Consider the following 15,578-nt stretch of genomic DNA (forward strand, 5'->3'; position numbering starts at 1 on the left):
AGATTCGGACTGCACAGACATACCTGACTCAAAACGTCAACAACTTTCTGATACGGACTCCAAATTGGGTGATTCTTTTTTTGTTGGAAAGTAGATTTTGTGATATTTCCAACACAATTGGATTTACCTTTAAATTCATCCGGAGCGTTGAGTTATGGCCGAAACAATCTGACGTTGCAGCAGAATCCGAGTCAAACTACAAGTCCAAAGGTGTTGCATCACCTCCAATTGGGCCCATGAGCCTTGTACGACCTAGGGTTAGTTTTAGGCTGCCTTGGGACGTCCTTCCACCTCCTTGGCCGCCACCCCTTGCTCCTATATAAGTAGATCCATATAGTAGCTTTTTCCTTGGGATTTGTTTAGTTAAAAGTTAGCCATTGCAACTTCGTGTACTTCGTTTGTGTCCAACGACCAGACCAAGACCGCTTACGGATCCCCACCATTATCAATACTTCATATATATTCGTAATATTCAGATTGCTTTATCATATTCTTGCTTGTTCTTTGATTGCTTGCAGGAATAGACCTTCGTGGTCAGGTTGATCGTGCTCCGGCGTGGTCAATAACCTCTCAGAGTTGGTTTAGCGATTGCTAAGGCGCAACGTCGTGCACGTTTGTAGTCCAATCGTCAAAGTCGTCTCCACCAAATCGATAGTTATCATCTCATCGAAAGATCGGGACACCCTCGCCTCTATCAATGAGCCACGTTGACGACGATTTCGGAGCCTCCTCGTTGTGTTTTCTAGCCTAGTTTTGTTGATTTTGTCCTACATTCGAAAATCCCCACCAAAAATAGCCCCAATTTTTTTGTGATTTGTTGGTTTGATGATATTTTGTTGATTTTGATCCATGGATTTGCTTGGTTTCGAGTGGATCTAGCATTTCCCCAAGTTTCCCCACTTTCCATCCACGAAATCTTCGCAATTTTGCCCCCGAAATCATCAATTTCCGCCCCCAAAATCGAGTTCCTCGAGTTCATCCTCGGATTTGGTGCCCGCACATCCGGCCCGTAGGCCCGGACATCTGCCCCCCCGGACATCCGGCCCGTGGCCCAGACATCCGGCTCCTGGAGCACATTTTCACGCGCGGTTCTGGACATCAGGTCCCGGAAATCTGGCCAAACCCCCGGATGTCCGGCCCCTGTCATTTCAGCCTGTCCCGTTTCACCGTTTTGCCCGTAACTTTCACATCCGGAGTCCGATTTTCGCGCTTGTTGAGTAGCTATTGACATCCTCTATCCATCTAGATAGGTTTCACCACCATTTGACTCCGTCAAATTTTTGGTACTTTGGCGTCTTTGCCTAGGGCTTCCACCATATCCTCCGCATAACCGCCACCGACTTCCGCAACCTAACCAATTTTGTTCCCCTTAGCATTTGAGGTTGTTTGAGTTGTGATTCGAGTCTCCTAAGGTGTTTCGGCTACTTAGGGACGGTTGCTTCTTCATCAACCACCACCATAACTACCGCATAGGCTTACCCACCATACACTTCCGCCACCCCAACTTAACCAAATTTTTGTTTGTGTTGTGAGTTGTGTCTCCTAAGGTGTTTCGGCTACTTAGGGACCGTGCTTCCAACTCCGACACCGTGTATAGTTCACCACCGAACCCTCCACTGCTGCATTGCGTCGGAAAACCCATCATTGCATTTCCGCAATCCCATTGAGCTTCCGCAAAACCACCACCGCATTCCCGCTACCACCATTTGACATTTGACATTTGAGATTTTGAGTTCGCGGTTTTTCCGTTTCGTAAGGTGTTTCGGCTACTTAGGGACGAGTCTCCACCATCTTGGTATCTCCATCAAGATCACCGCAACTCATCATCGCCTCAAGGTCATGATCGACTTTGACCACTTCACCATCATCCGTCCTTGGCGTACAAATGAGAAACCCTCGACGGTAACCTCCATATCATCTTGGTATCGTGGTATCCCTCCATTGTATATTCCCTTGCAATTGCATTGATAACCCCTAACCATTTTGCGTCACTTGCCTATCGAGACTAGCCATTTGAGTATTGCCGGCAACGTTACTTGTGCACATTAGTGATCATCGATACGCCTTCCATTGCATACTTACCATACCATCTTGGTATCATATCATCTCTTGTGTCACAAAGATTGTTCCCGCACATACACAATTGCTATCTTGGTTTGTGCATTTTGCAAAGTGGCCATACAAAAAAAAGAGAATAAAGCTTTTAAGCAAAGAAAAAGAGTGACCAAAGAGCTTGTAAGCAAGTGCCATAGCATCATACCTCATTGCATATACGATTGTCATATCCGATCATCTTGGATCATCTTGAGAGAAACATCGGGAACCATACATATATAGCATACTTGGGATAGAAAGTTTATCCATTTTGCATATCATAGGTTGTGCACAAGTGTCATATCCGCCTATTGAGCAATCGTGCTAGCGTCTCTCTTGAGTTGTGCAACACGAGCGTTTTCCGTGGATTCCACATTTTGTGCTCATTCCTTGGTTGCACGACCCCATTTATCTATCCGTGTGTGTGTTTCCGTGTGCCTCATATTGCTATTGGTCTACTTGTTTTGCTTGCAAATTTGTGAATCTCTTTCAACATTATTGACTCTTGCTAACATTTTGCATCAAATTTTTGTGCCACTATCCTCACCGAGCTCCACCATAAGCCTTACTTGTGTAGGTGTGAGAACCGACAAGAATTGGTACCAATTGTGCTATTTCCTTGTTACACATTTGAGTGATCATTGATCCATTTTCAACATCGGTCAAGGTACATTTGGTATAGTTCTTCTCTTTCTCCCACTCATATTTGCTTGAGTCTTGTGATGGATAGGCAAGTCATTTCCTCTCCGGTCTACGACAACAACGACGGCGTGAACAACTACATCACCAAAGCGTCCATCTTCGATCTACAACGACAAATTCAAGGCGCACAATCAAGATTGCGAGAGCGCATCAAGAACATCTCCATCGACATTTTTCACTCCGAAGCAAGGAAAAGGGACTACATCGATAAGAAGCTTTTCGCACATAAAGAAGAGCAAGATGCAAGGATGGAGGAGATTTGGGACTTGATCAAGTCTTCTTCCCCTTCGTCATCTTCAAGGCGGCGACATTCAAGCCACAAGTCTTCGGAGCGCAAAAAACGATGCAAGCGCAATTCGTCCACGTCCACATCTACTTGGCGACCACCATCACGTTCGTGATCAACATCGTCATGAAGGGCAAGTCACCTCCAAGCATCATGTGCACGACGACGACGAACGCCTACAAGCTCAAGCACGACAACGACATCATCATCATGAAGATGCTCCACAAGCGCAAATGCACAAGTCCCAACAAGCCCTACTTCACGCCAAGTCCAAGCTTCATGAGCAAAAGAGAAGACCGCGAGACAAGCACCACCAAGACGGAGCTACGGCTACACCAACCACTTCGGCATCTTTGCCAAGTGCTATCAAGGCATCTTCGCCTTTGGACGTATGGCATCTTCGCCTACTTCCCACGAGTACGCCTACAACGACTTCATCAAGTCCAAGGCGACCACCTACAAGCGAGGGCGACACTTCCATCTTCGGAAGCCCCTCAAGGAAGATGGCCGAGCATGGGAAATTCCCTTCGGTCATGGAGACGAGATATGAGGTGCCACATCATATGGGCCTCCTACAACCAGACGGCGACAAGAAGGTTGAGCATGGGACTATCCCTTCAACCAAGGCGACGATAGGAGTCGAGCATGGAGACATTTGCACCAACATCTCTCCGACACCCACATATGACGAGATGTCCCAATTGCCATGTGAGGAGAGCCACTACCACATGAGTGACATGAGTGACTCCACTGACATTGAGAGCATTTCCTATGAGAGGATGAGTGTGACCACCACTAGCCCCACACATGAGAGCATGCCACACATCCTACGTGAGGTTGAGAGCCATTTGAGTGACTCCACCAACCATACGAGTGAACGCATCCTTGAGGGAGTGAGTGAGCCATAACACTTAGTGAGTGAGGTAGTTGACACGGCCCGTGAGGCCACTATGATTTCTAATGACTTAACCTCTACTCCTAGTGTGTTTTCTTCTTTGGTGCTAGGTCTCCTACATGACGACGAGCCTACCCTCGATGATTCAATACCTTCAATGGAGACGACGATGGCCATGGTGGACGATGATGCACCCCCCACATGGTTCCATCAAGATGAAGTTGACAACGAGTGGATCTTCGACACCTCACCTACAACACATGAGCGATGCTCCAAAGGTAACGTAGGTGATGGTGCTTCTCTTGTCCCACTAGTGGACTATCTCACCAATGATTGCTTGCATGATGTTGATCCACCTATTCCCATGCTTCATGCTAGTGTGACTTCTTCATGTCATGACTTACCCATTTATGATAAATATGATGATGAGCATGTTGAGTTGCCTAGTTGTGATGCTATGCTTCATAGGATATCATGTGAAATTTCTATTGGTCACTTCATGTTTGACAATCCATTGAACTTGTCATATGCTATGAGTGAGATCTCCCATATTGCATCATTTCAATCTCAACATAGTAACTATGCATGCCCCATTAAAATAAATCCCATTTGCATTTATGGCATAGATGACGAGATGATGGTCATTGGCTTTTGTTTTTCATGTGATGATATTGCCATGCTTCCTTTACATGATTTGCGCAATTCATCTACTATGCCATGCCATGATCACATTGTTTTGAATATGCATTGTTTTGGATGTTGTCAATATTCTCCATGTGATGTTTCCATTAATGCTCATGAGGAGACCCCCATAGTTTCCTCATACATATTAGGAGATTTTGATGCATTCCATACTTTGCATGATTCCCATAATTGCGTGCACCATATGCATTCCATGAATAACAATGCTTTACATATTTCTCATGATGCATTACATAATTTGAGTCTCCATTATGCTATACATAATAACAAACCTATCATGATGGATGACATGTTTCTATATCACGCAACTCATTTATTTGAGCATTGGATATTTGGTGCTAACCAACACAAGCACGTGCGCATCATGATGGATGATGTGTACATCTACCATGCACACAAAGTTTTCCCTTTGTCTTTGTTTTGTGTAGGTACTCACGTATACTCGTCAACCTCTCAATCCCAAGAGTTGACGAAACGAGCTCTTGAGAGGAATGATGATTTGGGATCCCATGGACTATCCTTACCACCGCCCCCTTCGCGCAACGACTACGCGCATCTCTTTTACTTGGCTCTCACACGGCTTTGGGTTATATATATCACTTGTTACTTTATGCCCATTGTGTCATGTCCACTTTGCATGTTATACCTCTTTCTATGATTTCGCCATGCAATTGTGACCTTTGCTTGCACTTACATATGATACACCATTATGCTACTTCTATGTGTATTTGCATGCTTGGTGGAGATCCTTGCTGCTATTGCCATGTTTATCATGTGCCTCATGCTATTGTTGATTCTTCTGTTGGGAGAGTCATGATGTTCCATTGCTATTTACATAGGACTTCTTGCCAATACAATGATGATACGTTCCTCATATCTTGCTTTCATGCTTGTGATATGTCATGTGCTTTATTCATGCCCACATTTGCACACATGACATGCTTGCCATGATTCCTCCTAGTATGTTGCATCTTCGCACTACTAGCTTGCTTGACTTGATCTCTATGATTGATTGCTTTGTCGCATCACCCATGTTCCATTATTACTCGCTTTCTTGGGTTGATGACATATATGTTCATGCCTCTCACATGATATATCTTGATCATTGTCTCTTGTGTCCATTAGTTGCCTCTCTCATATCTACTTGTAGTGAGTGCAACCATCTTTGCTTATTGATCTAGGAGACTTTGACACCTTACTTGTGAAGGATGCTTGTTTGATTGATCCTATTGTATTTGGTTGTTCTCGCATCATATGCCTCCATACTATGAAATGCTCCATTGTCCTTTCTTATTATGAGCATGATGCATACACTTGTTGGGTATCTTACCACACGAATGACAGGTTTTGCATTTCCGCTAACCTCATTTGTTTTTCTGAGTGTTTGTCATATTCTTTCATTTTGAAGGATTCACAAGGCGATACCGTCATGAGACAACTTGGTTATGTGAAGGCATACATGATGTGCAACTCCAACATTTTCGAGAAACTACTAAAGGTGAACTCCTTCCATTTGAGCCCTCTTCACATAGGCATATTGGATGGGCCATACTTTCATTGTTGTTTCCTTCTTCTTGTCTACATGATGCGTATATTGGATGGAGGATCGACATTGGAGATGGACCCTATGGACCTTCAAGTTGAGGAGTGCCCGGACTTAGTGGATGCACCACCGGACCAACACTTCTACCACGACATCGAGCTATGGTACAACACCACCCATGACAAATTTGCATCTTATGCATGGATTGACTCACATTATGATTGTCGTGTTGCATCTTCCATTTCTATGTCATCCATGATATATGAGCTTGTGCATTTCCTTAGCAAATTTGTTGTGATCTTTCTTGATGGCATATTCATACATAATGATCACATTGCCTACCATCAATTGCATGACAACATAATTGTATTGTGCATCCATTGTCATATTCATGCTACTGATAAACCATCTCACTATGACATCATTTTGCACCGTGCTTGCATTGATCATATTCACAACACATTTGTGAGCACAATGAATGCTTTTGCTCCCATGAACGCTTTGCATATCATTCTATATCATCTTGATAAGCTTCATGTGCTTTTTCACGAACAATCTTGCCTGACTCATTCTTACATGATGGACACCTTGTGTGCGCTAACCATTGTATTTCCGAGTGTCGTTTGTGTTTGCTCGTTTTGCATGTCTACCATCCCGACGACAACTTGGAGTACTTGGATGGCGCCATGTCTTCCACTTCGTCCAACTACAAGTCCGTCCACGACAACAGTTTCCATGGTGATGAGGATTTCGATCCTAGGTCGGATCTTTCCCAAGGGAGGGGAGATGATGCGGAGCATCCTACGATCATCCCCATTTACACTCAAGCATACGCTATTGGACCTAAGGTGAACTCGCTCCTTTCCGAATCTTCCCTTTCCGCATGTAAGACATGGATGCTACTTCAAGCGCGGACCTTGTGCATACTCAGGTACACTCGAGGAGACCATGGAGAGCCCAAGGACCAAGGCCAAGCATGCGCTAAAGCGAAGGAAGGAGAAGGAAGAAGAGCCAACTGCTACAGGCCCCGGACATCCGGCCCCAGCCTGGACATCCGGCCCCAGCCCGGAAATCCGGCCCGACCCCCGGAAATCCGGCCCCTACCTATCCAGAGAGCTCCGGAAGTGACCCCGACAGCCCGGACATCCGGCCCCATGCCCCGGACATCCGGCTCCTCCCGAAGCCCCGGATATCCGGCCCCTTCGCCCGGAAATCCGGCCCCTCCATCACAGAATGCTTCTGGAAGACCCAGGCCAGCCCGGACATCCGACCCGACGCTCGGACATCCGGCCTCCCCTGTCTGCGCACAGTGAAGGGCCGAGGCCCATGTACCCCTTCGCCCACCTAGACTATATATACTCCCCCTCCTCCCTCTTTCTAGGGTTAGCATTGGTTTAGCTCATTTAGAGATAGAGCTTTGCTCATCCATATCGGATCTACTCCACGAGAGAGACCGCGTCCTCTACGGAGAATATCCACCTTGGATTCAAGACCTCCTCACGGAGAAGATCCCCTCGTGGATTCAAGACCTCCTCACGGAGAAGAACCGGTTACCCTTTGTATCGTCCTTTGTTGGATTCGTATCGTGTATCTCTCTGTGTTTCGAGGATCTAGCACATGTGTGACCGTATCTTGTTGGTTTGAGTGATTCTCTCGTGTTTCCCCTCGTGTTTTCTGATAGAGGCAAAGGTGTCCCGTCTTTCGATGAGATGGTGGCTATCGTTTTGGAGGAAGTCGACTTTGACGATCCGACTACGAACGTGCGAGGACGTCGCGCCTTAGCAATCGCTAAACCAACTCCGAGAGGTTATTGACCACGCCGGAGCATGATCAACCTGACCACGAAGGTCTGTTTCCTGTAGGCAAACGAAGAACAAGCAAGAAACTAAGATTGCAATCTGGATATTGCGAATATAAGAGGAAAGCTTTATTGATCAAGGTGGGGTTCTATGACGCCTTTGTCTGGTCATTGCACACAAACGAAGTACGCGAAGTTGCTGCTATGGAGAACTTTTAATCTAAACAAAACCCAAGGAAAAAGCTATTAGATGGATCTACTTATATAGGAGCAAGGGGTGGAGGCCAAGGAGGTGGGAGGACGTCCCAATTCAGCCTAAAACCAACCCTAGGTCGTACAAGGCTCATGGGCCCAAGTGGAGGTGATGCAACACCTTTGGACTTGTTGTTTGACTCGGGTTCTGCTGCAGCGTCAGATTATTTCGTCCATATCTCAACGCTCCGGAAGAATTTAAAGGTGAATCCAATTGGGTTGGAAAGAGGACGAAATCTACTTTCCAACAAAAAAAGAATCACCCAATTCGGAGTCCGTATGAAAAAGTTATTGGCGTTTTGAGTCAGGTATGTCTGTGCAGTCCGAATCTGAATCCAGAACGTGAGAGACTTGGACTCTATTTTCTCTTGGCCCAAAAGTGACGTGAGAGGACTTTTTGAACAAAACCTAAACTTCTCCTTTTGCCTTATCTTCATATGTGGATTGTACAAATGTCCCATACACCTACAATTAGACAAAACACAAAAGTGTGTGAAGTATTTTTGTTCTGGATAACATAAATAGATTATTGAATAGTTTGCACTAGAAATCACCTGAAAAATATGCAAGTATGCAATATTTATGGTCGTATCCAAGGTAGTCATGTCCTCATCATTTTCCCCCGTTTTCCCCTCATGTTCTTCATGTTCATCGCGGGATCCGCTCCTTTCGTGAAAGATCGGCCATCTAGGGTTCCACCCTACATCATGTAGGGGTTCAATTGTAGCTCTTTTTGATAAGTAAGAGTGTCGAACCCAACGAGGAGCAAAAGGAAATGACAAGTGGTTTTCAGCAAGGTAATGTCTGCAAGTGCTAAAATTGTAAGTAGCATAGTAGTTTGATAGCAAGATAATTTGTAACGAGCAAGTAACGATAGTAGTAACAAAAGTGCAGCAAGGTAGCCCAATCCTTTTGAGGCAAAGGACAGGCCAAAACGGTCTCTTATGATAAGCAAAGCATTCTTGAGGGTACACGGGAATTTCATCTAGTCACTTTCATCATGTTGGTTTAATTTGTGTTCGCTACTTTGATAATTTGATATGTGGGTGGACCGGTGCTTAGGTGCTATTCTTACTTGAACAAACGTCCTACTTATGATTAACCCTCCCGCAAGCATCCGCAACTACGAGAAAAGTATTAAGAATAAATTCTAACCATAGCATTAAACTTTTGGATCCAATCGGTCCTTTACGGAATAGCGCATAAACTGGGGTTTAAGCTTCTGTCACTCTCGCAATCCATCATCTAATTGCTACTCCACAATGCATTCCCTTAGGCCCAAATATGGTGAAGTGTCATGTAGTCGACGTTCACATGACACCACTAAGGGAATCACAACATACATACTATCAAAATATCAAACACATATCAAGTTCACATGATTACTTGCAACATGATTTCTCCCGTGACCTCAAGAACAAAAGTAACTACTCACAAATGATAAACATGCTCATGATCAGAGGAGTATTAAAAAGCATATTGGATCTGGACATATAATCTTCCACCAAATAAACCATATAGTAATCGACTACAAGATGTAATCAACACTACTAGTCACCCACAAGCACCAATCTATAGTTTCGGTAACAAGATTGAACACAAGAGATGAACTAGGGTTTGAGATGAGATGGTGCTGTTGAAGATGTTGATGGAGATTGCCCTCGCCAAGATGGGAGAGTTGTTTGTGATGATGATGATTTCCCCCTCCGGGAGGGAAGTTCCCTCGGCGGAATCGCTCCGCCGGAGGGTAAAAGTGCTCCTGCCCAAGTTCCGCCTCGAGACGGCGGCGCTCCGTCCCGAAAGTCTTCTCCTTATTTTCTAGGTCAAAATGACCTATATACCAGAAGATGGGTACCGGAGATGGGCCTGGGTGATCACAACCCACCAGGGTGCGCCTGGGCTCCCTGGTGCGCCCAGGTGGGTTGTGCCCACCTGGTGGGCCCCCTCTGGTAGTTATTTGCTCCAATAATTCTTAAATATTCCATAAAAAATCTCCGTGAAGTTTCAGCTTGTTTGGAGTTGTGCAGAATAGGTAGCCTGACGTAGCTTTTCCAGGTCCAGATTTCAAGCTGCCGGAATTCTCCCTCTTGGTGTGTACCTTGCAAATTATGAGAGAAAAGGCATTAGAATTACTCCAAAAAGCTTTATTATTGATAAAAACATTATAAGTAACAGTAAGAAAACATGATGCAAAATGGACGTATCAACTCCCCCAAGCTTAGACCTCGCTTATCCTCAAGCGAAAACCGAAATCGAGAAACATGTCCACATGCTTTGAGAGAGAGGTGTCGATAAAAACAAAATACAGACATTGAAGCATCATGTTGATTATTATAACAGCAACAAAATTAAATATGAGACTTTTATCACAGAACTTCTATCATATACTTCTCATGAATAAGTAATATTTCATCACACAATTGAAGTATAAAGCAAAAACTCTATTAGAAACCAACAAACTATGTTCTCAGTCAACTTTCCAACTCAATTCATCATCTTTTCAGGAAGGGTCACGTATCGGAGCCTTTAGGCAAGTCCACATACTCAACCATCATATAGTCTTCTATGATGGCTAACACTCACCGCGTACACATGGGGAAAACGTTTCAACCAGACACATAGAAATAGGGGCTTGAAGTTTTGCCTCCCAACATATTCACCTCAAGGGTGATGTCAACAATAATAACTCATGCTATCTATATTCAACTGAACATATGTGCCTAGATCTTTCCTCACCACATTATGCTTGCCAAAGGAGAAAAATAAAAAGGAATAGAAGGAAAACTTTGACTCTTTGCATAAAGGTAAATACATAAAAGTAAAAGATAGGCCCTTCGCAGAGGGAAGCAGAGGTTGCCATGCGCTTATTTGTTTGTATGCTCAATCCCTTAGTGCAAAAGAACGTCATGTTGTATTACCCCTTAAGATGACAACCTTTATTATGAAGTCTGTCGCTTTTATTCTTTGCCATCCAAGTTCGTACAACGCTCAATTTTCTCTTACACTAAATGATCTCACACTTTTAGAAGCAAATTTTATTGCCTTTTTGCACCGATGACAACTTACTTGAGGGATCTTGCTCAATCCCTAGGTAGGTATGGTGGACACTTGAAAATAAGATTTGGGTTTAAGGGTTTTTGAATGCAAAAGTAGTATCTCTACTTAGTGCGGAATTTTTGGCTACCAAAGATAAGGGGCAAGCACCACATGTTGAAGGATCTATGACAATATGACTTCTATGTGAATATAAACAAACATAAACCATTAAGTTGTCTTCCTTGTCCAACGTCAACAATTTTGGCATATAATATTTTGATGAGGGCTCACAATCACAAAAGATTTCTAGGATAGTATATTTTATTGTGAATCTTACCTTCCCTTATTAATTCTTTCATGAGTTGCATCATTGACTAATGCTATGTTTGTCAATCTCTAATAAAATTTTCTACTTATACTTTTCCTTATGTGGTGCCATCACCTACCATAGCATTAGTATATGATCTTATTGATTTATTTCTCTCCTTTTATTTATTTCCTTTCTCTTTTTCCTTTCTTATTTATTTTCTTTATTTGCAACATGAGAGTAAAGAAAGCAAAAACTCAAACTAAACTTTATTATATAACTTGCACACGATTACAAGGATAGATCACTAAGCAAACTCTCAAGGAAGAAAGGATCGAACTAACTTTTATTCATCTAAAGCAAAAGATCGAACTAAAATAAGTAAAAATAAAAAGATAGTGGGATGATACGATACTGGGGCACCTCCCCCAAGCTTGGCAGAAGCCAAGGGGAGTGCCCATACCCGATACTCAATTCTCCTTTGGTGATGAAGAATAAGGTGGTGGTGAAGAAGAAGATATCTCATCCACGGATTTCCATGGCAGTGGTCCACCATCATAAGAGGAGGAGTGAGTCTCACGGGTCCCGCAACTAGCAGCCAAACTCATACCTTTAAACCTCGCCTCATATTCGAAGACTTGGTTTTGAAGATCATAGATCTGGCTTTGGGGAAAGTTGATTTGCTCGTTGAGGGTGAAGATGATGTCCTTCATGGGCTTGCCATCCACCTTGAGATGACGGGAAAGGTCCATGATCATGAGGTGATTGGCATTGAGCCCACGCTCCACCATCCCCTTGCACTGGAAGACTTCCTGCTCCATGGCTTCAAGCCTGGCCTCCACGGTTCCCGTGCCCTTAGGGCCTTGCTCATCGCGGATGTACAACACCCCCCATGCATCTGGATGGCTTGAGGGTGCTGCACCACCTCCCACAGATATGGGTTGATGACGTTCTTGAAGAACTTGTCCTTGGAGGAGCTTGAAGAGGCCATGGTAGATGGGATCTGACAGAGAACAACAAAGAAAAGAGAACAGAGGATTTTCTCCACGATACGGTGATCAGCAGGTTCGGGAAGTATATATAGATTTTTTTATCTCGGAGGACAAGCATACGGAAGAAAAACGGAGTACGGAAGGTGTCCCAGGTGGGCAGAACCCACCTGGGCATGCCGCGCCCTGGTGTCTTATGCCCACCAGGGGACGCTTCCTGGAAGTTTCTTTATTTCCAAAATTTTTAAGTATTCCAAAACTGATAAAAAATATTTTTGCGGATTTTTTGGAGTCTGTTTACTTACCGTATCACGCACCTCCTTATTTTCACGATTCTGGAGTGTTCCAGAAGGACTCTTTTATATGTTCTTCCGGTGTCAAAGTTTGGATAATATTACTTTCAACATTGATGGGCGTACCTGAAATATAATGCTTTATTCGTTGCCCATTGACAACCTTCGGGTTAGTACCTTCAGGATTATTTATTTTGATGGCTCCAGACCGGTAAACCTCCTCGATGACATATCGGCCTTCCCATTTTGAGAGGAGTTTTCCCGCAAAGAATCTGAAACGAGATTTGTACAAAAGAACAAATTCTCCGACTTTAAACTCACACTTTTGAATTCTTTTGTCATGCCATCTTTTAACCTTTTCTTTGAATAATTTTGCATTTTCATAAGCTTGGGTTCTCCATTCATCTAAAGAACTAATATTAAATAACCTCTTTTCACGAGCAAGTTTGAAATCATAGTTGAGTTCTTTAACTGCCTAATATGCTTTATGTTCTAACTCAAGAGGCAAATGACAAGCTTTTCCATAAACCATTTTATATGGAGACATACCCATAGGATTTTTATATGTTGTTCTATAAGCCCAAAGTGCATCATCTAATTTCTCAGACCAATTCTTCCTGGACCTATTGATAGTCTTTTGCAAAATTAATTTTATTTCTCTATTGCTAAGTTCAACTTGACCACTAGACTGAGGATGATAAGGTGATGCAATTCTATGGTTAACATCATACTTGGCAAGCATTTTACGGAAAGCACCATGAATAAAATGTGAACCACCATCAGTCATTAAATATCTAGGGACTCCAAACCTTGGGAAAATAACTTCCTTAAGCATTTTAATAGAGGTGTTGTGATCAGCACTACTGGTTGGAATAGCTTCTACCCATTTAGTAACATAATCAACAGCAACCAAAATATGTGTATACCCATTAGAGGAAGGAAAAGGTCCCATGTAATCAAATCCCCATACATCAAATGGTTCAACAGCAAGTGAATAATCCATAGGCATTTCTTGACGCTTACCGATATTACCTATTCTTTGACATTCATCACAAGATAAGACGAACTTACGGGCATCCTTGAAGAGAGTATGCCAATAAAATCTAGACTGCAATACCTTGTGAGCAGTTCTATCTCCAGCATGATGCCCTCCATAAGCTTCGGAGTGACATTTCCGTAGGATTTGTCCCTGTTCATGCTCAGGTACACAACGTCTAATAATACCATCTGCTCCTTCTTTATAAAGATGTGGGTCATCCCAAAAGTAATGTCTTAAATCATAGAAGAATTTTTTCTTTTGTTGGTATGTAAAGCTAGGTGGTAAATATTTAGCAACAATGTAATTAGCATAGTCAGCATACCAAGGAGTACTATGAGAAACATTTATTGCAGCTAACTGATCATCAGGAAAACTATCATCAATAGGTAGTGGGTCATCAATCACACTTTCAAGCCTAGATAAATTATCTGCTATGGTTCTCAACTCCTTTTCTATCAATGATATGTAAATCAAATTCTTGTAACAAGAGAACCCATCGAATAAGTCTAGGTTTAGCATCTTTCTTTTCCATAAGGTATTTAATAGCAGCATGGTCCGTGTGAACAGTTACTTTGGAATCAACAATATAAGGTCTAAATTTATCACAAGCAACCACTGCTAAGAATTCCTTTTCAATAGTAGCATAGTTCCTTTGAGCACTGTCTAGAGTTTAACTAGCATAATGAATAACATTCAGTTTCTTCTCAACTCCTTGTCCTAGAACAACACCAACAGCATAATCACTAGCATCACACATAATTTCAAAAGGCAAGTTCCAATCAGGTGGTTGAACAATAGGTGCAAAAATTAAGGCTTTCTTGAGTACTTCAAAGGCTTCTAAACAATCATCATCAAAAACAAAGGGAATATCCTTTTGCAAGAGACTAGTGAGAGGCCTAGAAATTTTAGAAAAGTCTTTGATAAATCTCCTATAGAAACCAGCATGACCTAGGAAACTACGAATACCTTTTATATCTTTAGGACATGGGATTTTCTCAATTGCATCAACCTTTGCTTGGTCCACTTCAATACCTCTTTCAGAAATTTTATGACCCAAGACAATGCCTTCATTAACCATAAAGTGGCACTTCTCCCAATTCAAGACAAGATTTGTTTGTTCACATCTCTGCAAAACTCGATCAAGATTGCTTAAACAATCATCAAAAGACTTCCCATAAACAGAAAAGTCATCCATGAAAACCTCAACAATCTTTTCACAAAAATCAGAGAATATAGCAGTCATACATCTTTGAAAGGTAGCAGGTGCATTACATAAACCAAAAGGCATATGTCTATAAGCATAGGTTCCAAAGGGACGAGTAAAAGTGGTCCTTTCTTGATCAGGTTGAGAAACAGGTATTTGTGAAAAGCCAGAATATCCATCAAGGAAGCAAAAGTGTGTGTGCTTAGATAATCTTTCAAGCATTTGATCAATAAAAGGCAAAGGGTAATGATCTTTTCTAGTTACTTTGTTTAATTTTCTAAAATCAATTACCATTCTATAGCCTCTAACAATTCTTTGTGGGATAAGCTCATTCTTATCATTAGAAACAACAGTTATACCTCCTTTCTTAGGGACACAATGAACAGGACTTACCCATCTACTATCAGCTATGGGAAAGATTATACCCGCTTCCAGAAG

This window comes from Aegilops tauschii, chromosome 3 (assembly GCF_002575655.3).
Source record: "Aegilops tauschii subsp. strangulata cultivar AL8/78 chromosome 3, Aet v6.0, whole genome shotgun sequence".
NCBI classification, from domain to species: Eukaryota; Viridiplantae; Streptophyta; class Magnoliopsida; order Poales; family Poaceae; genus Aegilops; species Aegilops tauschii.